Below are 25039 nucleotides of genomic sequence, written 5' to 3'. Positions count from 1 at the left end.
AACCACCAACACAGCCAGTCCTGCACCCAAAGCTCTCTGCCCTTTGCCAGAGCTAGTTGGGCTGTGGTGGTGAACACACAATGTGATATATAGATGATGTATTACAGAATTGTTCACCTGAAATTCTATGTAACTCTGCTAACCATTGTCACCTCAATAAACTTCACTTAAAAAAAAATACCACTGAAAATGAGACCGCATTTCAATTGATGGAAAATCTGAGTGAAATTTTACATATTAAATGCATCTGATTTAAAGCACAATTAAAATTTCATAAAAATAAAATATTTTGCAGTGCTTGTAAAAGTTAACCCTTTATCATAAATGGGGTGTTTTGTTATTATTCTTGTTATATTAAGACTTTCAGGGGATAAATGGAAACACTTCCTTTGGATTGGCTGTTCATTCAAGCTAACTGTAGCAATTCTATGCTAGAAAACGATAGTATATGTTGTGAGACGTACACAGCATGGTCCCTGTCCTTGGAAACTTAAAAAATAGTTAACCTGTTTAGACATATATACATACACATATAAGGCATATCAATATTCACAATATACATATTGATATTAGGCAGCTTATTGTAAGAATCAGATGAGTAGATGAGTTGCTATGGACAATAAAAGCACCAAGAGTTCAATAGCAGGAGATTCACGGTAGGAGAGTTTTGAGGGTCTCTCTCTCTCTCTCTCTCTCTCTCTCTCTCTCTCTCTCTCTCTCTCATTTTACAGGAGAGAACATTAAGTCCCAGTCACGTTAAGTCCTAGAGCTCAGCAGTAACAGAAAACAACATCGGGTCTGCCGATTCCCTTTCCAGCGACCTGTCCACTGCATCAAGCTGTCACTCCTTTACACATTTATTTGTAGACTATTTTAGAGTGATCTAGAAATCTGTACCTGTGAAGCAGAAGAGTCCTTTAGAAAACTCACATTTCTAACTGTGTCAATACCTACAAGCTAGTTCCCCCAAATCAGTTAAAAATGAAAAGGTTGCATTCAAACAACTCCATTACAAGGATGTCTTTTGATCTGTATGACATCAAATAACAGATTTTAATGATGTTTCACTTTTCAACCAGTGGTTTTGACATTAGAACACATAGCCTGTGTCTAGGTAATAAAATGGGAGGAATTTTTTTTTACCCCTTTAGGCATTTCATCCCCTTGTCACATTTAAAGCCCTCAGGTAACAAACCCTAAGACCCACAGGAATCTTTATACCTGTGGAGAAGAGATTTCTAAAACTCAACATCAAATCCACTTTTGATTTTCCCTTGAGTTTGTTTCTGTCAATGTTAGGCAGGTAACACATTTCAGCTTTTAAGCCATGAAGTGATCTTTTTTTAGGAAAAAAAAATTTGCATTCACAGCTTTAATCTTATATTTCCATGTGTATTGAGTTAAATGTTGTAAAACTATCAATTCTGTCAAAACCTAGCAAAGAGAAAACAGGACACCATGCAATCTTAACGTCCAAACTGACTAGTGATTATCAGAAATTAAATGTGCAGGAATTCCAAATCTTTTTTCATCTGAGATGTCTAGATATAATAACTTTTGTTTTTCCATAATTGTATGAGGTTTCTACATAGTATTTAAGAATCAATTATATTGCAATTGATGTAATTAACTCTAATAATCCATTAAAAGTCAGTAGGAGGGCTATTCAAGTCAACAGAAATGAAGGAGTATATAATGAAGGTGTTATTAACCTATACAGAATTTTACCAGACATTTTCTTTTCTTACCTAATAAATACACAGTGGTTAGGAAGGCTGTCATTATAATTTAATGGGAACAATAGTCCATCACTCCTTTTCCTATGCAGCCCTTAACTAATTCCATGTGCTGTGCACAAGTAAAATGAAACCTTTTCTAATCAGGATGCAGGCATATCAATCATCTAGTCCTCCGTGATTTAAGAAGAGGTCCTTTCCCAGCTAAAGGAAAGAGAAGTGGGTACGGTACGAGCAGAAGTTTCAAGCCTACCTTTCCTTTCAGTTGACAAGTCTCGGTTCCTGATAACTGACTGCACATTGCAATTAACCCAAGAGTTAACAGCCAGTTTACTGTTTAGAAGTTCTGTTTAGAATACTCTATCAACTACCAAATTGCTGTTGAAAGCATGCCTATGTGTTCCCTTGAGCAGAAAGTGAACTTTGGAGCATTTTGAACCTTTTAAATTAAGTGAGTCGAGAGCTACTCACCTTCTCAGCAATCCCCATGTCCTCACTACTGGGAACATCACTGATATCTACAACAGCCAACCTCCACACAGCTGGCCTGGTCATCCCTGGGCCTCCAGGTCACAGGAAAAGTGCTGGGGGCTCAGTCAGCTTCCCACGCCTTCTCCATGTCCAGGAAAATTAAGCTTCAATTACAGGTCACCAAACAAACGCCCCGTCCTTTTCGGAAAGGACTCTCACCTCTCACCGGGTCCCAGCTCTGCTTATCCAATCTGGTAATGAACTTGCTTTACTCTAACTTTTGCAGGAAAGGACACTTCAGTATTAGTCTTAGCCAGTTATCCCACTGTAGACTTTGTGAGGAACACAGACTGTGTTAGTGTCTCCTGGCTTCACACATGTATCACAGCAACTGTCCCCAGCTATGTGGACAGCATGTTATCAGGAATAACACCGTCCACCCAGAGACCAGCACAGGTATAAAGCTGCAGGGGGGTAAGAAAGAGCACAGCACCTGGAATCACAAGACTTTGGATGAGTTTGGGCTCGGCCACAAATTGACTACGTGATCCAAAGAATATCATTCCTCTGTCTTCTCATCTGTGAAGTGGGTAGAAAAAGGTCTTACCTCTAGGGCTATTATTAAATTAGCCCCATTACATTAGGAATAAATTAGACACACATATGAAAGAAGCCTTGTAAATCAGAAAACACTGCAAAATCTGAGACTGTGTTTGTTGAAAGTCACCAAGAGCTCCCAAAGCCAAGAAGAAAAGGGGTAAAGCAACAATTCTCAAACTTTGGTGCATGAGATGCATTTCAGGATTTATTTCAAAGTGTACCTGCCTATTTCTCAGGTGATTTGAACTCAGACTATAGGCTGAGGAACACTGGGATACGGGATTGGCTGAAAATGGATTCCCATTCATTCATCAGATATTTTAACCATGCAAAAGCCTTAGAGGATACAAATGATGACACGATATGGCTCAGGGTGCATCTGCTTCAGCTTTACACGTAGCAAGAAGACAAACATCCAGAAGACCTTTACGAATTTCCCTCTGGAACCCTGACAAACATAAATCCATATTCCCTGGAAGGGAACTCTGGTTCACTTTGACACCTCAAACACTCCTTATTAGTGTCCTGTGTTCCCGTCTGTGGAAACCTCACTCCTAGGCCCGGAGAGTCAATGTGAGTCATGGAGTCTCAGCCAGGAATCAAGGAGAGAGCGTGGGTCCCATCCCCGCTCCCGGAAAGTCAGGCATCACCATGAAATGGCACCTCTTACTCAAAGGGCTCATCTCAGAAATGGAACAAAGAACCCTTTTCATTCTGGAGAGCTCCTGTTTCATGTGGTACAGGTAAAGATTGAACAAACCCACCAGAGGCCTAGGCAGCCACAGTGACTAGAATATGAGACTTCCTCTCTGAAGGTTTTCCTTTGAATCTCCTCCCTAAGGCCGGTCCCGGAGAGAAAATTTGGACACAGCAAAGCAGCGGCTTCAAAGTCACAGTAACTTTCTACGGGCCTGGGAGGAGATGGAGAATGTCACTTTCCTTTTTTCTGCAACTCCCATCGTCCCTTTGTACAGGTTGCAAGAACACAGAGCAAAGAGACCTGGTCCAGGAGTCAGGAGACCTGGGTTGTCGTTCTGCCCCTGCCAGTAATGAGCTAGGTAACCATCTCCCTTTCTTTGGCCACATCCTTTTCCAAAGAGAAAAATGCCGGAGACTGACTAACTTCACAAGGGTTAACGTGAGGGCTGGATGAAAAACATCTTTGAAAAGTAAAAAGTGTCATCCTGAAATACAAGAAATGAATATGAAAGCCCCAAAGTAAAATTGTCAACTTCGGAATGATCCAATTTGGTTAATGAATGTTGTCCCCCAGCTCACCAAAGTTCTCTTCGCTGCTCTGCTTTGAAGGTATAGGCTGGCCCTCTGATAAGTCCCCACCATTGATTCCTTTGCAGATAAAGACTTGCAAGGCTAGGTTGTCCTATTGAATGCTCTCCTGCTCTCACAGGTGTGCCTCCGCTCTCTCCAGGCCTACAGAAGCTTGCAATGCTCTCCCACCCCCAGCCTCAACCTGACCACACACACCTGGGGGGACCCGAAAACCTCTGACCCCAGCCGCATTCATGTGACACCTTTGTTCAGAGCTAAACTCACTTGAGAGGGGAAAAAAATACCTCAACCAGGAAATAAATCTCTGACTGCTGTTTCATCCTCCCCTCACGTGGCGCTGGAATATCGCTTTAAAGAACATTCTTGTGGCGTTTCCAGCTCTTTTCCTTTAGGTCTGCAAACAGGAGTAGCCCATCCAAGGGGAAACTACTCCCCAGCAGAGCAGTTCTTCAAAGGGGACTTCTTCAGGCAGGAAAAGGGAATGTCTGATACTGTGGCTGAATAAACAGACTCATCAAGGCCAGTGCCAGATTGGAAAACCAGGCCCTCTGCACCGCCAGCCCGCCAGCCGTGCGCCTCATGTGTGTTCTCACTCTCACTTCCCTGTCCTTCTGTCTCTCTCTTTTTCTCTTCCATTCTGTCATCTTCCTTACCAAATGCCTTAGTGTTCCTGGGTATATAACTATTGTTTTTATTATTATTACTTCACTGATCTATAGGCTCTGCAGGTTTCAGAGCTCATTTTCGAATCACAAACGTGATTCCATTGTCTGAACTCATGAAGTTCACTTTATTGGTCAAGATTCACATATTCCCACCAGCTTTCCTCAAGTAGCTCCTTTTCAAGGTAGAACAGACGATCCACACACTCAATGCTGTAAGCCCTGGATAGGGGCTGATAGAATCCTACAGCTTGATAGACCCTCCCAAGGTTGTTATTTTCAGGAAAAACTACAGATTTACAGATTCCAAAAGATAACTGTTTACTCTGGACTTTGAAAGTATCCAGAATCTACCAACCCCATTTGCAACTCAGTTCAGTGTCTTGCAGTCTATAGTAATAGAAATATTTCCAAATATCTAAGCTAAATTTATACCATAATTGGTTTTTCCACTTGAATAGAGCTGGTCATAAGTGAAATTCCAAACCATAGGTCATAGCAGGGCTTAGGCTTAGATATTAAAATTTCTTTCCATACTGGAAAATTTTTTTTCTTTTTAAACAATTATACCAGTAAATGTTATGGTTATTGAGGTAATCTGGATACTAAGTAGCTTTAGTTGTTACTTGTATATCTCACATGGTCATACTCACATGGTCAGTGACAATTCTCTGTGGGTTTCCCACAGCATATTACCAATCCTATGATAATTTTTCAAAACTTAGGGAGAGGGCTTCACTCATTCCTTTGTTCTTAATATCTAAACACTTTCTTAAATATTTCTTTGAGAACTATTTTATAACTTGGTAAACTTCAAGTCCCAACAAAAACAACAACAACAGAGTTAAAATAAAGGGAATAGTTAAGTAAATATCTGGTCAGTAAGAATCTCTGAAACCCAAAGCATTGTCTTTTTTTTTTCCCAAGAATAAGTTCTTAACCTCAACACTTAACCACATTTCGCTTTGCCATCAACATTTTTGCACAGAAAGTTGTCTTCTAAAAGACTAGTTGAACCCACACTATATGTTTGTCCCTTCTGAATATTTGTCAGGAATTACTATGGAGTAGTCACAGGAACAATCCAATTGCCCTTGATGTTATAATCACCAACAACAACAAAAGTCCAGACTAGCCATGAATTAGTAGACTTATTTTAGTATTTGCCTAGAGCTGTGTGTTGTCTATGTTTGGGGAAGGAGAAAGAAAATTCTAATTCAGCCACTCCAATGCTGTCTGACAAACAAAACTTAGATGTTTAGAAATATCTTATCAACAAATAGATTTTTTTAATGATTTTTGTATAAGCTGCATCATCAATTGCCTACCCAACTAAGAATAATAAAAGTCAGTGATCGTTTTTTTTTAACCGGTAGGAGTCTGCAATGTACCTCCTCTCCTTTTCACATGCATAGATTAGGTTCTGGATTATGCAATCATTGGCGCAAACATCCCCTTAGACACGCTGAAGGGACAAGGTGGGAGACATTCATTTCACTTACCTTTGCCCAGGCTTTATTTGTTCTGCAGATAGTAAACTTTGGACTTCTCTACCCAACCAGTCATCTTGCACAAACAGTAAACTCCCTCAAAACTTTCTGTTCCCATGGGACCCTTGAGAAAACAAAATGGAAAAAAAAAACATTGATTAATTTACTGAAAGTAGATTAAAATCTACTTTCTTTGGTCAACATCCTAAAATTGAGCAACTTCTCAACATCTTAAAAGGGACTAACCTGGAGTCAGGTTGACAGTTAGTAAACTCCCTGCTGATCAAATAACTGAAATCAGTAATAACTGGAGTCAGAATTCTGAGGTTGCAAACACTTGTTTGTAACTATTTCCTTTTCTTCCACATAGCATCATCAAGTTCTTATCCACATTCATCCTTTGTAAGCAATGATTTCTAAACTTCTAGATCACACACTTCTATCCATAAAAAAATTTTGTGGCCTAGCCAATCTGTGTATTTTTACTTATAAATTACATAGGTGTTACTGTATTGTGTGCATCAAAAATATATACACCAAAATTTCTTTATTTAAGATTAAATAAAAAAATTAAAATAAATAAAAGGTTTGATATCTTCTTTCTACACTGGCTTATTTTGGATTCTCCATGTGGTGTGGCTATCCTACTTCTGAACCCACTGCTTTAAGAATGTAGTGACCTGACATTCTCTCAAACTCAATCACCACCTTGCCCGAATCAAAACCTGTTTTCAAGAAAAGATCTGCTGTCAGTCATTATCATCTTATGTGAATGAGGACTCATCATTATATTAATGCTTCCAGCAGGATTCAAATTTTAAGTATGCACCTAATTATGAGAAAAAAGTTTTATTTCATATAAATGCATTATCAGGAATAGCAAAAACAATTTGTGATATTTGGAAGATGGAAATGTTTTCTGGTGGCCCTGAAATATGACACGTGGGGATGTCCCTCATCTGGTGAACAGGCATCGGCAGCACCAAATTTTGTATATATAAAGATTTTGGGGACAGCAAATTGGTTAGAAGAGAGAGGAGTGGTGATGACGTGTTGGCTACAATTTTTCCTGGGGCCAACCCTGAGTTTCTTCTTAAATTATATGTTCATTTATGGAGTCAGAGCAGGGAGATACTTAGATATGCTAGAGGAAGGATGTAAGTCCTCTAAGCCATGCTTGTGGCTTTCTTGCGACCATTAAAAACAAACCTTGATAAACTCCCACAGGGCTGACACGGAAATTTAAATGCCTGGTAAGTAGACTCAAGTTGAGGAGTATGACTTTCATAATTCAAGAAAAAAAAATCAGTTTTGCCCCAAATAATCAATGACAAGTACTTACATAGCTCAAGAACTTATGTTTGTCATGAATTTATGAAAAGAATTTTCCCAGAGGAACAATAATCTAGATTTTTTTTCCATCTTTGTGACTATGAAGTTGAGTTACTTTAACAATCTGAATAATCCACTGGACGTATGTATTGATCTAATTTACCAGGTAATTATAAAGTAATTTACTTGATTTTAACCTATAAAAACAAAGGGAAGTACAGCATGGAACATGCCAATCAGCTGCTGAGAGATGCCTCCTATGTATGTATGTATACATATACTACACGTATTTTATACACACACACACACACACACACATTTGTATGTATAGAGAAACTCTTACCATTCAGTTTATTGTCTAACTGGGCAAATCAGGTGCCCATGAAAAGTTACAAAGTGATACATCTATCAGCAGGCACACACACAAAAAAAACGATGTTAACACAAAACACATCAAATAAGTACGTACTGGCTGAAAGAAGAGTAGGATGTAATTAAAGTCTATTATGAATTTCCAGAGAAAGTAAGGATATGCATTTCAGATATATAAATAAATGGCATGAGAAATGGAAAGAAGTTTAATTTAGCAAATCGTACTCAGGGGACATGAGATTCACTAGGGTGAGAAAAGTATCCATATTGATGAACCACAAGCTATGAGGTTAAAGTTAATGGATTGATAGGGGAGCCTTGTTATACAACTAAGCCAAAATTTAGTTTTGTTTGAAACATCCAGGTAATTAAGGCAGAGTATGTATTATTGTTGTTGTTTGACTTAAAATGTCCCCTATAATGTCCTTTCATGCTATGTGAGATAGCATAGATACATAGACATAAGAAGGCACAATATGATACTAGTTACATGGCAGGTGTGCACAGGAATACTGCCTGCCCTTGGACCTTTTCAGGTTTTGACCTTTGTTTCTGGCATGTCAAGGTATCTCTTGTGTCATCATGAGCCCCTTCCCCCAATCCCTCCTAGCTGTTACCACTGAATGGACATGAACTATGCCAAAAATGATAAGACCTGAGAATTGCTGAACAACACCAATTCTTCTGTCAACATTCCTGTGCTGAAATCTCCTTTTACTTAACAAACCTAGCTCACCTTCCTTTCATGACACAAGGGAGAAGAAAATGGAGGCAAATAATCAACTACTTCTCTCCAGAAGATAATTCTCAGGAGGAAAACTGAAAGATGCCACCAGTCCAGTTTATCCTGTATTGTCTGAGTTTATAATTGTCACAAGTTGCTTCACTTGCACTGGACCATAACAGCTCCAAAGAGGAAGCTCATCAGGAACAAAACCTGACTTTTCACCTCTTATATTCCCTCTTATAAGTTTGAAGAGCTAGTTTCGGCCTCCATGCAAAGCAGGAACTCAACACATTAAGCCACAGATGATTATTCCAGTGTTGCTCAGACCATGTTTTAAGGAATACAGGGATGAATCAGCTCATCAAGTTGGTCATCAAGGTATGCATCAGCTACCCACTAGATGACCAGATCACAAATGTTCAGAATAGCTGTTTGCTAGCTTCCTAACCAAATATACTTGATATTGAGATTTACTGTTGAGCAGTTGATTTTAAAACCTGTCAAGTCAAAGTAAAGTTAATTAAGCTAGGTTATAATCTCCACAAGGGCAGAAGCTGTGCATGTTTTGTTCAACACTTTTCCCCAGCACCTACCCTAGTGCCTGTCACATCGTAGGTACTTGGGGTAGCTTGTCATTAAGATGACAACCATCAGCTCTTTCATTCCCAAACGCACAAGCCATTCCAGTCTTGGGAGATGGAATCTATTTCTCTAACTCCTGGAATTCAGTGACTACTTTGACAAACAGAAGACAGAAGTGATCTTCTAAGAGCACCATGACTTCTAAGGCTAGGTCTTAAGAGGCTCTGCAACTTCTACCAGAATTTTTTTAGAACACTTATGCTGGAGGAAGCTGGTCACAATGTAAGAAGGCTGATTACCAAGAGACCAACAAGCTCTGAGGACACCCATGCTACCTACATGGACAGAGAGATCCCTGATTAACCCAATGACAGACGTATGATTGAAGAAACCTTTAGATGTCTTTAGCCTCAGCTACCATCTGACTGCAACCATATGAGGGACTCCAAGTAAGAACTGCTCAGCTGAGCCCATCGACTTCAAGAACCAAGAGTGATGATAATAAATGTTGCATTGCATCACTACATTCTAGGTAGTTTATTATACAGCAATAGATAACTGGAATAGAGCTCTATATTTATTGAATAAGTAAATTAATTGATAAAAGAAGCCACTTAGAATAAAGGGTTCCCAAATAAACCCAATGAAATCCATTAAATAAATTATTAAGGTGCTATCAACAGCAGTAAATACTATCAGAAAATTGGACAACTCTGTGGATAATTAAGGCCAAGAGGAAATCTGCTACAGAGTAGAGAAAGTAATTTTTTTGAGAGTGGAATTTTCCAGATTCACTAACCATCTTGACTGTATTCATTAGATGATTGCTCAATGCCCTACTTCCCTTTGTACAAAGTAAACTCATGATTGTGTTTCAGCCATGATTCTAGGTACAAAGTAGGAGAAAATATATCAACCAAGAAGGAACATGGGTAACCATGGGAAATAGACTTTGTGGAGCCTGATTTTTCTATGAAGATGCTACACTTCTCCCTATTCTTTTTATTTTGTAAAATAGACTTTGGTCCAGGTACACTGTGTAAAACAACTAAATATAGCCAGAGATCAGGGTGGGTGGGAATGGAAAAGAGAGGCTAAATGCTGGGCACTGGCAGCTGTTACATCATCACATCCCCATAATTGTGCTATTATGCACACAGCACTCTTCAGCTGGATACAGTCACCACATTAAAATGATAAAAAGATTAATTAGTGACATGATCCATATCTTTCATTTCTTTGATGGCTGTAAATAAGTCTGAGTCATTCTACCATTATTTTTACCATAGGCACAATAGTCTTATCCTTGCTTGGTGAGGAAAATACATATGCAGAGGATGTCTTTCATCTACCACAGTTTTAACTTTGTGCCTTTTCAGATGAAATCACACCAGGGTCTGGCCCTCCCTTTCCTGAGTACCCTTTCCTTATGGCTGGACAGGTCCTTCCTAACATCCCAACCCACCCCACCTCTTCACTGCAAACACTCCAAACCCTGCCCCAAAGTGAACTTGTAAATCCCACATTCCCAAAGAGATCCCAACTCTGCCAGAGCACAAAGGTCGTGTTCAGAACCAAATGAACAAAATATAGAAATACTTTGACTAACTCTACACAGCCAACTTGAGAATGTAGTTTAAAACAAACAAACAAATACGACTGACAGCCTCCATAGATCCAATAAACCAGACTACGGTCAAACCCTCCTCCTTCTGACTGCACCGACAGGACACAGAGCTCAAGCTTAAGGTCACTTGTTGAGCAAGCAGCTCTTCACGGCCCCTCTGAGCAGGCTGGAAAGGAAAATGGCTTAAGCTGGGGCAGAATCTAGGGCAGTCACTAGGGAGAATTATCAGATTCTACAGACAGGAGTCCTTGAAACCTGACTTAAATGCATGGGGACAACTTACTTACTTGCTATCGATTCTGATGTCCTCCCATTCAAATCAATTCAGAACAATTTATTGCTTGATATTGTCTAGCACTGAGGATAGAGAATAGTTTAAGATCTGCCCTCACGGTAGCGCTCAAGAGACAATGGGTTATGGAGGAATGACCACTTGAATTTCCTATGGGAAGAACAAGGACCACTGTGCCAGACATTTTTTGTGGAAACTCAGTGAGCACCCTCGTTGTCCTTTTAAGCTCCCTTCTGTACCACAGGGTCTGCGAGCCTGAGAACTGCATTTTCCAGGTACCCTTGCCAGTATGGTTCTTGGCATAATCCGCCAGTGAGAGGTGCAATCTTTGAAAGGTGGAAGAAGGAAAACCATTTTCCTCTATCAGTAGCTACAAGCAGGAATGTGGCCGTGGCAGGCAGCAGACATGGGGCTAGGTGTCTGCTTCTGCGCATCCTCCTGAGAATCACCCCCTTCTGTCCTACGAGCCGCTGGGCTCACCAGCGGCAACTTGACTTCTCCATGATGCCTTCCCTTCCGATTTCCTGAAAGGCAGTAACCTTTACTCCTTGGTTTTCCCAATGATTCTATAAACTTCGAAGTCCTTACACTGGATTCCTTCCTCATGGAAATATTTCTAGTATATAAGTCAGAATGGGATAGGTCCATTTTGGTAATAAACAACTCCCAAACTCAAAATAGTATAAAAAAAATCAAGGTATTTCTTGTTCAGGATGTAGGCTGAATGGCTTTTATCTTGTAGCTATGCTATCTGAACACCTATCTATCATCCAAGATCCCTGCGGAAAAGAACATACAGAAAACACACACTCTCTTTAATTCCCTGGACCAAAGGTGGCACAGTACTTCTGCTTACATTCCATCACAAAGAATTGGTCCTGTGGCCCCAGTTAAATTGCAAAGGACAGGGGACCATGGTCTTCCCCTGTGCCCAGGGAGAAGAAAGTGTTTGGTGAACACATTGCCTTATATCTGCCACAAGAGGCTTCTATTTTCCTGACTAAACTCGACTGTTACATTTGGTACCAGATGTGGTGTCTGGTAACAAAACCCTAAAATAGGTGACATTGACTTTGTAGTCAAGTTGCTGTAAGCAGATGCATTCGGCTGGGTGGCTGGAGATCCAGATCATGCTGTGGAAAAACACTCGGCAAGACCACTGCCTTTAGCAACTGGAAAGTCAGACCACGTGACTCTTGAAAAATAGCATGTGTCGGTGGTTATCGGCTGCTTTTGACAAAATAAGAGAAGAAAAAGAGGATTATCAGGAATCAATTGACCAGTTCTCAAGCAAAGATGAAAAGAAAAAGCAACTGCTTCTAGAACTCCCTTCTGGTATCAATTTTTACATTAGTCAAGGTAACTGATGGTTGTTGGTATAACAAGCAATCCCAAAAAGCTCAGTAGCTTAACATATCAAAGTTTATTTCTCACTCACAAAGAGTCTAACATGGATATTCCTGGTTGGGCAGCTGTCCTGGGCTCCTTCAAACAGTCATTCAGAAATCCAGGTTCCTTCTATGTAGTGGCTCTACATCTTCTATATATGGGTGACCTCAAGGTTGTCCAGCTACAAGATGGAGAGAGAGGGTGGGGCGGGGTGGGGGAGAGAGTCAGAAACTATACAGTCTTAACTAAGAACAAAAGTGACACACATCTCCTCAATTCAGCTCGCATTCCACTGAAAAGAACTAGTCACATGATCCCAAATCACTGCAAGGGAGGCTGGGAAATGTGGTCCCTGGCTGAGCAATTGCTTCTCTTAAAGAGCTCTACACTGTGGAAGGGGAAGATAAACCTTCATTGGCCAGCTAGTCATCTCTGTCACAGTACTAGAAAGTTTGGGGGGTTTGGGGGCAGGGGTGGGGGGAGGGTTGTTTGGTTTTTTGCTATTATATACTTTCCCCCACTTTAATAATATGGCTTTCTCCTTTTCTTTCCAACCTTCTTCCTTTTTCTTTGATATGCACTTTCTTTTGTCTGTTTGATCTTACTTTCCTCTTTTATTTTGCTGTTAATGATCATTAATCGTAGCATTCTACTCTCAGAGCTATTTCTAGGCAAGAGGTCAAGAGAAAAAGATGGGCTTGTCATCTTGTCAGAATTGAGAAAGAAGTCATTTCTGTGCCTTTTCCTTCCAACTCACATCCCATCTGATTCTTCCTTTAGAAGTGATAGGCAGTGCAAGGGGGAGTTCAAAACAAATCTAGGAGGGCAAACAAAATATTTGCCAGATTGTGGATGCTTCGTACACTTCCTTGTTCTTCATGTTCTTCATGAACTTCCATGTTTTCAGGTTTCCTGCAGGCTTTGGGCTAGAAGTTTGAAGTGTTCAATTGTTATCTCTTTATTCAATTATTAATAGAGATCACTCCTCATGGTTGGACGAGGAAAGCAAAAGTGATCTAGACAGTTTTTAACTGTCTGATAACACAATTATACTATTTAGGGGGTTTTCTTTCACTCACAGATGCAACTTCCATCCATTTTCAGTTTCAAGGAAGAAATAAATATACATTTTGAAAATGTGAAACTTGAATATTCTGCAATATGCAAATGCCACATCCCCCCATGATTGGTAACCAGCACAAGTAACTATTTCTTCCCCACCACCTACCTCATTCTATGCCTTATTTGGGGGGTTTAGAACAGAAGAATAAGGATTTAGTTCCTATCCCATTAGCTACTGTCCTTTGGGATAACCCCCAGCGTCATGAGTTGGGGATTCCCCTGTTCAGAAATGTGAGTTTCTTAACTTTAACTGAAATCCATGTTGAGCAAGACTCGACACTCTCAATTCTGTGTCATTATTTGGCAGAATCCCCATAAAGTCATGGCCTCACAGCATCTTTCTATTTCTGTGTTTGCCCTCATTTCTGGTGGGGGAGCTGACATGAAGCCAGAGCCCCAGAGCCTTGACAAGCTTCTGGAGGAACTTTTGAGGATAAAAGCAGAAATAATAGCAATACATAACATGCTTTATATACTTGCCAGACACTGTGCAAGCATTGTCTCAATTTAATCCTCTCAAAAATGTTATGAGGCAGTCCTGTTATTATCATCCCTATTTTAAAGATGAAAACACTGAGGCTGGGAGAAATTAAGTCATCCATTGAGCTATTGAATGTCACTTCAAGAACTTCAACTTGACTGTTTGACCACAAAGGCTGTAGCTTAACCACTTTATTGCCAGTCTATTTCCATAAAAACTACCCAAAGAGTTAACATAATGATGGTGGGAGTAGGGCGGGGTCAAATCAGCAGAAAATAAGAAAAACATGCAAATTCCCACAGAAATTAATTACAGCAACGGTAATTACCAACATTTCTTGAGCACTTACCAAACCCTTTACATGGATTCAGAAACCATGGAATTATCACAACAATACTAAGAGATAAGGGCTATTTGTTATTATCATCCTTTTTTTTTTTCAGAAACTGAGGCACAGAGGAATTAACTTACAGGATCACACATTAGCAATTAGCAGGGTTTGAAATAAGAGCATAATGAACCTATTTGTGCTCCACGGAGATAAGAATGGCAAATTGGAAAGATAACTCTGGAAAGTTCTTCAGCATAGCTTACCTTCTGATTGGCTCCCACAGTCAGAATCCTCCTTAGATAACGGGAATCCACAGCCCCTGCCCAAGTTCTTTCCTCAGTGTGAACGGAGGAAGTTTTGGGTGACGCCTGTGTACAGAACAGTCCGTTGTTCCTCCCTCACCAGACCAGGAGGGTTCCACTGCCAAGGAGCGCTTCTGTCCTATTGAAAGCGAAGAATGCTTGCCTCTGAAATAAGTACAAAGAGCAAGCAAATTTAGTCAGTTTATGCAAAACACAAAATGGCATCTGCCATCTGGGAAAATACACCAAAGATGTGAGCCGTCAAGCCCCTTTCAAGACTTTGGCATGTAAAATCAACATTTTTTTTTGTATGAAAGGTCCATGTGAACTCCCAGCTTCATTAAATGTAATCCCCCTCCCTCCATCCTTGTCACTGGCCACCCACTCTCCAATCTTACACCCTGTCCCAGTTAAAAAGAATATATATATATATATATATATATATATATATATATATATATATATATATATATATATTTCCCCCCCCTTTCTTTTTCCTTTTCTCAGTGGTGCAAAGATCTCTGAGAAGATGGACTTGTCAACAGAGGGCTTTTAAAGGAGAGAATATTTTTAAGATCCTTCTTTTTTATGTTTAAAATGCTTTAAACAAATACACTTGCCCTTGTATTGCATATATACATATATCTGGAACCTAGTGTGTCAATGACATTCCAGAGGCCCAAACATGGTGGGTTGGTGCTGCTACTGTCTTTAGAATCACAGACTCCTGGTGTTGCCTCCATCTGCGCTCACTTCAAGGAGTTCATGACAGAAGAAAACAAGGAGGGCTGCTCAGGCTTTGCCTTGGTGCCAGGCAGGGTAAGCAGGGATGTGTCCATCAGAGAGAAGTAGAAGTAAGATGCTGGTGATGCTTATATAAGAGTTATGGTTAAATGGACAGCAATCGAGACCTAGAAAGTGACTGATGTGGTGTAAGGGAGAAGCTGGTCAAACTACATGAGCTGAGAAGTGACAGAATCACAGCTGAGGAGGAAGTTATCTATGGGCTTGGAATCAAGGAGGCTAGAGCATGGTCAGAAACAGCCAGTAAGACAAGAACACTGAACCATCGCACCTGTGATGCTAACTAGAATGAAGTAAGTGATTCCCATGGGCCAGCTACCTCACATGTATTATTAGGTCATTGTCACAGCTCTATGTGGCAGGACTTTACATATGAGAAAATGGGTCCAGGGAGGTTAAGTGACACTGCTCGTGACCGTGTCTAGAGCTAAAGATGGGTGGCCTGATTTCAGAATTTATCTCTATAACAATCATATTTTACTGCCTAGTATGTGTATGTATAGCCCAGACTAGAAAGATATATACCATGAAACTAGCAATTTTCACCTGGTGGTAGAAGAACAGGTGACTCTTATGTAATGTATTGCTCTGTATTTTCCCTATTCTCTATTTTATAATCAAAATGTTTCAAAGGTTACTACTGGGAAAGGAAGCTAAAATTTGTTTAATGAAGGAAAGAAGCTGAAACTTAATTAATGAAGAAAACTTGGTTTCCTCAGGAGCAGAAGACCATGTGAGGCCAAACGGTGGGGTGCGGGTCTGAGTGGCAGTCAGGACTGGTCCTGGTGCTGTTCATATCAGAGTCCATTGTTGTCTATGACCGACTGGGATGTATCTTTTATCTGCAATCATTCAGCTCTTCCCAAGTCAACCTTCTTCCAAGGCTGAGGATGGTTCCCAAGGATGGACCTTTGGAAGTAGGGGAGGCATAGCAGGGGACAGGGATGATGGCTGGGGGACAGTTCACATCTCCAGGGCTGATCTGATGAGAGCATCAGAGCCTCTACTTCTTTTCTTAGTCAGCACAATCCATCCATGTGTGTTTGAGCCCTGGCTGACTCACTCAGTCATCCCTCGCCACCATTTAGAAGTGCCTAGTGACAATATCTTTCAATGCATTAAATTAAATAGTCTTTTGATCCTTCTTTTACCCTTTAGATTTAGGGAGACATGCTGAAGTTTCCTAGAAGTTGGTGCGGTGTGAGGAGCCTGCTCTAATGGAAAGAGGCATAGCTTGGAGTCCACCACACCTCAATTAAAATCTTAGCTCTGTACTTATCAGCTAGCTATGTGATCAGAAGACAATCTATTTAACTTTGATCCTCAGTTTCCTCATCTGTAGTTTTACAAGATGCTAATGAGAAGGATTGGGTTGGCACAATTATTATTATTATTATTATTATTATTATTATTATTATCAGAAACAGTGATAATACTAGATGCTATAAGGCATACATTCCAGCAAAGACCCATTCCTGCCAGTTCTGGGAAGTTAACAAGTTGCTACAAAAATGATGTGACAATGGACTCCAGTATATTATTGAAATGACATTCTCCAACTCCGGGGGCTGAGGAGCTTGTTGCTATCACAAAACCCCCTTTAGGCCAGTCTTTTGAGTGTCATTTACACCAGTTTGGAAGTAATCTGCTTGCTCGCCCTTCCAGCAAAGGATGTCACAACCAGCTGATGAAAAGTGACAAGAAGGGATATAATGAATGAGAGGGAGTTAAAGTTTGGGATAAAAAAAAAAGAGCCTTGTTCTTTTGGGGAATGCACAATGCTAAGCATACCATGTTAAATCGTGCGTGTCAAATAATGGACTAATTAAGAATCGTCATCCATTTTTTTCACATCTCATTTTTGTTATCCTTTCAAAGATGTATTTTCAAATTAGCCCTTAGCTCTTTAAATAAGCACCAAGGGGAAAGAAAAAGAAAAAAAAAAGGCTTGCCTATCAAAGAAGCACAAGATAAAACGTGTAAGAAAATATGTAAGGAATGGAGATGGGGGCTTTGTAGGAAACGTTGGGAAGTTTTATAATCATAGCAGCAACTTCTTGAATAATGGAATTTAATAACATGTAATAAACTATGATCCAGGAGAACTCTGATTCAATCCCACTAATTGTTTGAGCCAGCGAAATGAAGGCAAAGTTTATCGTGCCAGCACGCTGCTAATGCCACTAAACACTGCAGGGGACAGACAATTGTTCCCAGCTGCCTACCTCCTCTCACCCGAGGGCACATGGTCGCTGCCTTCTAAACACCAGGCTGAATCTCCAACTTTCAATGACAATCCTAGTCCTAGCACTTTAAAGTCACAGAAATGTAATTTTTGTAATCAACAAACTAGTGTATTAACCAGAGAACAGAGGGGTAACTGGATACAAAGCCTCCAATTAGTTTATAAAGAATAATAACCAATATGCTTTCATGCTAATGCCAAAAAGTACAAAAACCTATAATAAATCTAATTGAGCACATGATCATAAGCACTGTTTTTTTACCTACATAGTTCTGCTGTATTAAGGTAGACTCCAAATAGGGAAACACATTTTTTTCATTGTTATTGAAAAGGGTGGGTTTTTTTTCTTTTTAATTTGGATCGTTTTACCAATGTCAAAAAATAGGAAGGTATAATTAAGAAAAAATTATTTTCTCTGTCCTTATTCATTGATTACGTCTAAGCATAAAAATGAAGAAAGGAATTGAAGCAATTATCTGGGTAATTCAGGCCTCCCCAAAAGATGAGAAGTTTCGAATTCAACATACATATTATTTTTGCCTGAATTAGTAAGATAATAACCTTAGTTTCTACTTTATTTTATGAATGTGGACCTGTCTGTTGATAAAAAATCTTTTGTAATCATTTAAAAGGGTTTTTTTAAGGTTTTTCTGAGAATTAAAGGTATGACTTTTTTGCACATAAACATTAATGCACCTCAAAAATGCACAATCTAAAATTCTATAGAACATCTTGCAAAGAAGCTATTTAAATTACTAAACCTAAAAAAATGTTAGGAAGTATTACCTCCCCTTTCCCTAAAAGGTCCATGAAATCTTGGTTACATTTGGGGACGGAAGGGGGAGTGAAATACCTCTGTAAACCGAGAGTCTAAAAACAGGAAAATTAGTATTGTGCCACGGCTCTGAGCAGCTAATAAAGAGAACATGGTTAAAAGAGATTAAGGTTCAAATTAAGGTCAGAAAAGAGACTGATTGAGGAAAACTGCCATGTTCCGTTGCATGGCAGCTTAAGTGAGACAGTTTCCCCCTGAATCAGTCTTGGGTTGAAAAATTACACTGTTGGGGTTAATAAAGAGGCCGGGCATTTGTTTGGACTGAGACTTCAATTAAAATGTTATTTGGGGCAGCCAGAGCTAATGTCTTGCTTAGAGGTAAACTGAACTGCCTTTTAAGAGGATGAAAAAAAAAAAAGAGAGAGGAGTACGAAGAAAAAAGACCACCTAACCTGTCAAAGACCCTGAATAACTGGCAGAAAGAATTGTGTCTGCTGGACCTGTGCCCAACTCAGCAGTGAGCGTTCTTAAGGGTTTTGTGACATCATCTGAGGCAGCTGAGGTTTTCTGAATTTTTGATTGTTGCACTGGGTGAGGAATCTAGTGTTCAGCTGAGCCTTCCTTGAGACAAAGAAAAAAAATCCGGTTGGTGTAATATGCCAAGGTTGTGTGTGTGTGTGTGTGTGTGTGTGTGTGTGTGTGTGTGTTTAATGTCACAAAAGGGGTGGGACCAAGAATTCTGGGTCTCAGTCTCATGACTCTACCCCAGGGACAAAAATTGATGAATGCAGTTCATTGAATTTCTCGGTCCATATCAACTTGCCCAGAGTTAAATAAAAACCACCAAGTTTGCTTTCATTGCACTTCTTTAAGGTGAGTGGAAATCCCCCTCTGAGTAAGCTCCTTGTCCTCTCCATTTGCTCCTATACACCACAGAGCTTCCTTAAACATCTTTACTCCTGCCAGCACTGAGTAACCCCTGGCCAACAGAGCAAGCACGTTTCCCAGCCTGTATGAGGTTTATAATCACCAAATAAAAAAGATAGATAAATATATAGCTACAGATCGGTAAGACTGACAGAAACTGCGTGGAGATAGGGATGCATTCCATCTCTCTCCAATCTTTTCCTTAACCAGTCTTGTGAGTAGTGATGATTTGAAGGCCTCGTTATTAGTGCAGGGGTGAGGAAGCTGGTTAATGGCAGATAGAAACTATGTGATTTTCTGTTGGGGAGTTTGGGATCTGGTCGTGGAGATAAAGAGCGTGATGCCCGGGGTGGGGTGGGGGTGGGGGAGCCAACATAGCTTGGATTAGAGCCAAAATGAACTTGGAGTATGGACTTGGGTGTTTCTTGTCCAAAGAGTGGCACACACAAAGCAATGGGGTCCTATAGAAGTGAAGAAGAGAAAGGGCCTTGGGGCCGGAGTGGCTGTGTCATAGGAGCAGTAAGGCCAGGTGACAGCACAAAAGAAAAGGTGCACTCAGGTCCAGAAAAGAGGAAGAGAACCGCCCTGTTACTCATTTCCTTCATGATGTTAATTTTTATTTTTTTGAACCAAGTCCATTTGTCTGGATCTCAATTCAAATGGACCCCCAAAGTCCAGGTCTCTCATACAAACTAAAGATAATTAGGAGAGTAGGAATTCCCCCCTCTCTCCTGATTCCACCCAAACTAAAACATAATAAAGCTAACAGAAGGTGTTTAACCTTCAAAACATCCTTTAAGACGATAAGGCTTGGCCTTAAGTTACACAAAGGCAAGGACTTCCCCACTCAAAAATGGGGAAGATAAAACTTGAAAACAAAATGCCCATAATGAGATCACTGCAGTGGGAATGAGGGAACCAGCAAGCTGAGAACGAACGCAACACCATGAGTGCCACGTCTGTCCAAGGCATGGCAAAATCTGCCAGGCCCAGATTGACTTCATTAGTCATTTAGAAGCACATAGATCACAGGAAAAAATGGTCCTCCTCCTCACTGAGAAATAGCTGATCATCAGTATAAATAGAAACTGATGAGAACACCAATGCTTCAAAGCACACATATTTCATTCACCAACCAGTTGCTACTTTGCCCTTGGCAATAAGAAGAAAGTCCGTAATGCTACCCCACCAAAGGTGTGACTCTAATCAACTTGAACAGGTAATTAGGTTTGACGTGGATTCACATTGAACACGGGGTGAACACACAGACGACATTGTCCCAGATGCAGTCTGGGAACCTGGGGAGAAATAAGCATAATTATACAACCCCATTAGCCCTCTCCACTGCCCTTTGCTCCTTTGGGTCTACTTCAACCATTATGATTCTCATTCAGCCAGTATTTGTCAGGGACTTCCTAGAAGCCGGCACTGTGTTGGGTGCTGGGAATTCTATCCTGAACAAGACAACCACAAGACCTTACTTTTTATCATCCCTAACTTATCTTCAGTTTTCTCTGTGCCCTTACTCAGCTTAACTTTTTATCTCTACCTGTCACGTTTACATTTGTTTCTTGTTCATTGCCTCACTTACTAAAATACAAGTGGGCCGTATTTAAAATGGGTCATATATAAAATGGGCCGGGACTTGGACAGTCTTACTGTGTAGTACCCCTGACATCCAGGCCACATTATTAGGGCTCAAAGCATATTTGTTCAGTGAATAAGGCTTATGTTCAAATAACTTACTCATTTCAAGTGTGATAGGCAGAATAAAGGAAAACCGTAGGTGATATGAGCAGGTATCATCAGGGTTTCTACCCTAGGAAATGAGGGAGGCCTTTCCTGAGCAAAAGACATTTAAGTTGGACCCTAAAGAGAGGGGTTTGCCTGGAGAAGGGGTTGGGGAAGCCTTTCTAAGAGAGGCAGCACATGTATAAAGGGGCATGTGGTGTTGACAAAAACAGGAAAAAAGGCCAGTGATGTGGAGTTATGGGGACAGTGGGGAGAGTTTCAAGAGATGAGGTGGGAGCTGTGGACAGGAACTAGATTATGTAAAATCTTGTCGGGCACATTCAGGATTTTGTACTTTATCCTAAGAGCAATATAAAGAGTTTTAAGCAGTAACATGATCACAATTCCCCAATCATGCATCTCTCTAATAAACAGTAAGCATTTTCGTCTGAGCTTTCTGACATCAACTGGGCATAAGAAATGGCTGGAATAGTTCCACATGTGGAGAAGAAGGAAGCTTGAAGGCTAAGCCATATTTATGGAGTAGGTGGCAGAGACACCACATCATAACAGGCAACATGGGGAGGGTGGTAACAGCAAAAAGACGGAAGTCTTCGTCCCCACGGAGAATATAACCTAGCTACAGAAAGACAGTGTGCCCCCGTGGAAAGTTAAAGGGAGATGAGAAACCATAAAAGAACATGTCACCTGTCTGTTTCCTGCTTTGACGCCGTCACTGTCATATAAGGTCCTTCTTGGTCTGTCAGGACAAACTGTTGCTGTCTCTTCCTCCCCCAAGCCTCCCCTGGTGCTCTGAGCTCCAGCAGTAACAGAGCACCTCAGACTCCCCAAACACAGATGCAGTTTGTCTCCCCGATACCTTACATGAGCTGCCTGTCATTCTATCCTTCACTCCACCTTCACGGTGTCTCCTGACAAGCTACTGGTCTCCTGCCCAGAACCCAGTACTAGGATGTGACATGTGGTAGGCATCCAATAAATACTGGTCACATGAATGTCACAGAGTGTGCTAAAATGTCACCCTTATTGTACCTTTCTAGTGAACGCTTACTGAGTGCCTATTTTGTGCCATGCACAGCGTTGAGGCCTTTTCATGCATTCTCATTTAATATTCACAACAATCATAAGGCAGATATTGCCATTATCCTCAACATGCAGACAAGGAAGCTAAGGCTCAGAGAGCTAGAGGGACTTGTTTAAGATTTGTCTCACCATGAAACAGGGACATGAACTCATTTCCAATCCTCTCCTAAGCCTATAGTCTGATTAATTATTTGCATATGCTCACCTCTTCCCTTGATGCTCTAAGTTGCCACGAAGACAAGCCTCGGAACTCCTAACATATTTTGTGTCGATGAATGACGTTTATAACCATCTTACCTGACGTCTTCCCAACCACTCTGCCAGTGCCTCAGATGGGTCTTATTTATCCTGGTATCACCAATGTTGTGTAGTGTCTGGCACATGATAGGGGTATAAATTCACGGATGAATAAGCCTAAGACAATCTAATATAAACTCCAAATGTGCCCTTTAAGAAAACACATCATACACAAATGCAAACACGTGACAGATAAAGAATGACCACTCATGTAACAAGAATTCTACACTCCCCATCTTTTCTTTCCTTCATCCCCACCTACCACAATGCTCCTTTACGTACTGGTTTCTCTGGTAAACTAAAAATCTGGTTCATTTTCAAAATTAGAGATACCGATATTGTACTGTTACATAAAGGGAGAAACGGAGTCACAAAGACATTGATATGACTGCGCATGAGTCATGGGGTCCGTGCACAAGCTGGGAGGACATGTAGTTACAGAGCAAGCAGAATTATTCACTGCTGCCGGATTCTCTCTCAGAAGCATCGAAAAAGCTACACCTAATTTCAAAAAGCAAAAAGAGGAGAGATAATGCTTTTTAAACTTGGGATATGCTCCCATAGAAATATTCAATACAGACGTACAAAAGCCGAAATATTCTAAACCCACCACAATTCAGAAGTTGGAACCTCCCCGATGAGATGACTATACTAGAAACATGTTTATTGGTTCATAAAAAACATGTCACCTCACCATTCATAGCGGGGGGTCGTCTGAGGGAAATAACTCACCCATTGTGAAGTCAATGTTCTAATCAATATCCCTTGGGGAGAAAAATATTGCTCATTGATGGAGATTGATTTTTCCTTTCCTTAAGAAATCCTCGAGGGGTAAACAGTTTTTTTCATAGTGAATGTAACTAAACATGCCAATTTCAAGGTCTACATTTTCCTATCCTCAGTATGAACCTCAAAAAATTTTAGTATAATTATAAATGCCTTTCAACCTATAGATGCCAGTTTCATTTTTTAAAACCTCATTTTAATATCTAAGCAACAGGACCACAGACAATTTGGTGTATGTGCTTTTGCTTTACTTATAAGTGAGATTCCTTTTGATGTTTTAAAACAATAAAAAAAAGTAGCATAAAAACTAAGAATGCTGGATCCCAAATGTATTTATCTACCAACTTGATAACGATTAGTCTTTTTAAATTTCTCACTATTTCTCCCTTACCTTTATTATTTCCATGTGTACCCCCAAACAGTTAGGAGTATAGCAATATTGAATCTAGCCAGTTATGGACTGCCTTCAAAAAGCAAGAAGTTTTGATGGGCAAAGAGTAAAAAGGCTGAATTTAATTGGTTTTATATTTAACATGTTGCTTCAGGCTAGTGAATCTTTCAAGGCTTATTTACAAGGCTATGGTAGATTATAGTATGTAATTCATAGATTGTCTTTTTAGGCCAAATGTGTGACCGAAAGAACGCTTGCCTTCTACCTTTTTGAAACCCGAAATTTGCAGAAGAAAGGACAGATGGGTGATTTGGGGAAAAAAGAAATGTCACTCAATTAATGTTTGTTGAAAAGGGTGTCACAGATCATTGGCAGAATCTCCATTCATTGGCAACTCCCCCAAACAGCCAAAGATTAATTGAGTACCCAGACTATGGAGTCCTATGAGGAGGGGAGAATAACATGTTGGCGATTACAGAGGCTGAGCTGTGGAACCAACAGAAGTGTTAAGTGGACGAACCATCTTCAACATGCAGGCACAACACCACTGATACCTTCGCAGCAAAGCAAACAATTTCTGTTGTTTTTTTCCTGTGATAGAGATGGATTCTTATCAAGCTACACTCTCATACCCCATTCCTCTCGTGTCTAAAAGAACACATTTTTTTCAAGTGGCTTAAGCAGATAAAACAAGGAACAAAGTTCATTGATTGGCATATGCTCATGACATACAACTTGACCTTAGGAAAAATTCAAACCACACTTAATATACTGACTTTTCCCATCTAGTAGTATAATTACAAGCATATGGAGACACACTAAGTGCTGTACAGAACAACAAAGCAAAGCAAAACAAAACAAAAAAATTTAAATTAAAAAAAAATTAAGACCTTTAAATTAAAAAAAAATAAAGCCCCTTCCTAAAAATTTGCTTCTGTAAAATGTAAAAAGGGCTTGATCCACCAGAAGTATAAAAATCAAATATTTATTCATCTTTTAATTTCTTGTTTAAAAATCAAAACGTATTTTCATGCTTTGGTAGGGCTGTGTGGTTTATCAGTTAAACAGCATTACTGCTTTTATCACAAATTCAAGAGGAGCTAACACTGAGAAATGAAGAACAGGAATATCGACAAACACTGGGAGTATTTACAAACTAAGGTGAGTAAGGCC

At 40.1% G+C, this 25039-nt stretch overlaps 1 long non-coding RNA gene across 11 annotated transcripts in view; it reads right to left on the bottom strand.

Annotated features, from left to right (window-relative positions):
• The window catches only part of LOC109379140 (uncharacterized), a 149773-nt gene that overhangs the window by 107280 nt on the left and 17454 nt on the right, over positions 1 to 25039 (bottom strand). For 9 of the 11 annotated variants that reach the window (XR_002123120.1, XR_002123121.1, XR_002123119.1 and 6 more), the window contains 3 exons: positions 14768 to 14971; positions 12620 to 12751; positions 6262 to 6373 (listed from right to left, as the gene is read on the bottom strand). This is a non-coding gene — a long non-coding RNA (uncharacterized LOC109379140). Of the gene's footprint in view, positions 1 to 6261; positions 6374 to 12619; positions 12752 to 14767; positions 14972 to 21996; positions 22116 to 25039 lie in introns of those variants that run through there. The other 2 variants (XR_002123125.1, XR_002123123.1) reach the window with 2 other exon arrangements.

The sequence above is a fragment of the Hipposideros armiger genome, unplaced genomic scaffold (genome assembly GCF_001890085.2).
Source record: "Hipposideros armiger isolate ML-2016 unplaced genomic scaffold, ASM189008v1 scaffold_22, whole genome shotgun sequence".
NCBI classification, from domain to species: Eukaryota; Metazoa; Chordata; class Mammalia; order Chiroptera; family Hipposideridae; genus Hipposideros; species Hipposideros armiger.
This window is presented reverse-complemented; position numbering and strand designations above follow the sequence as displayed.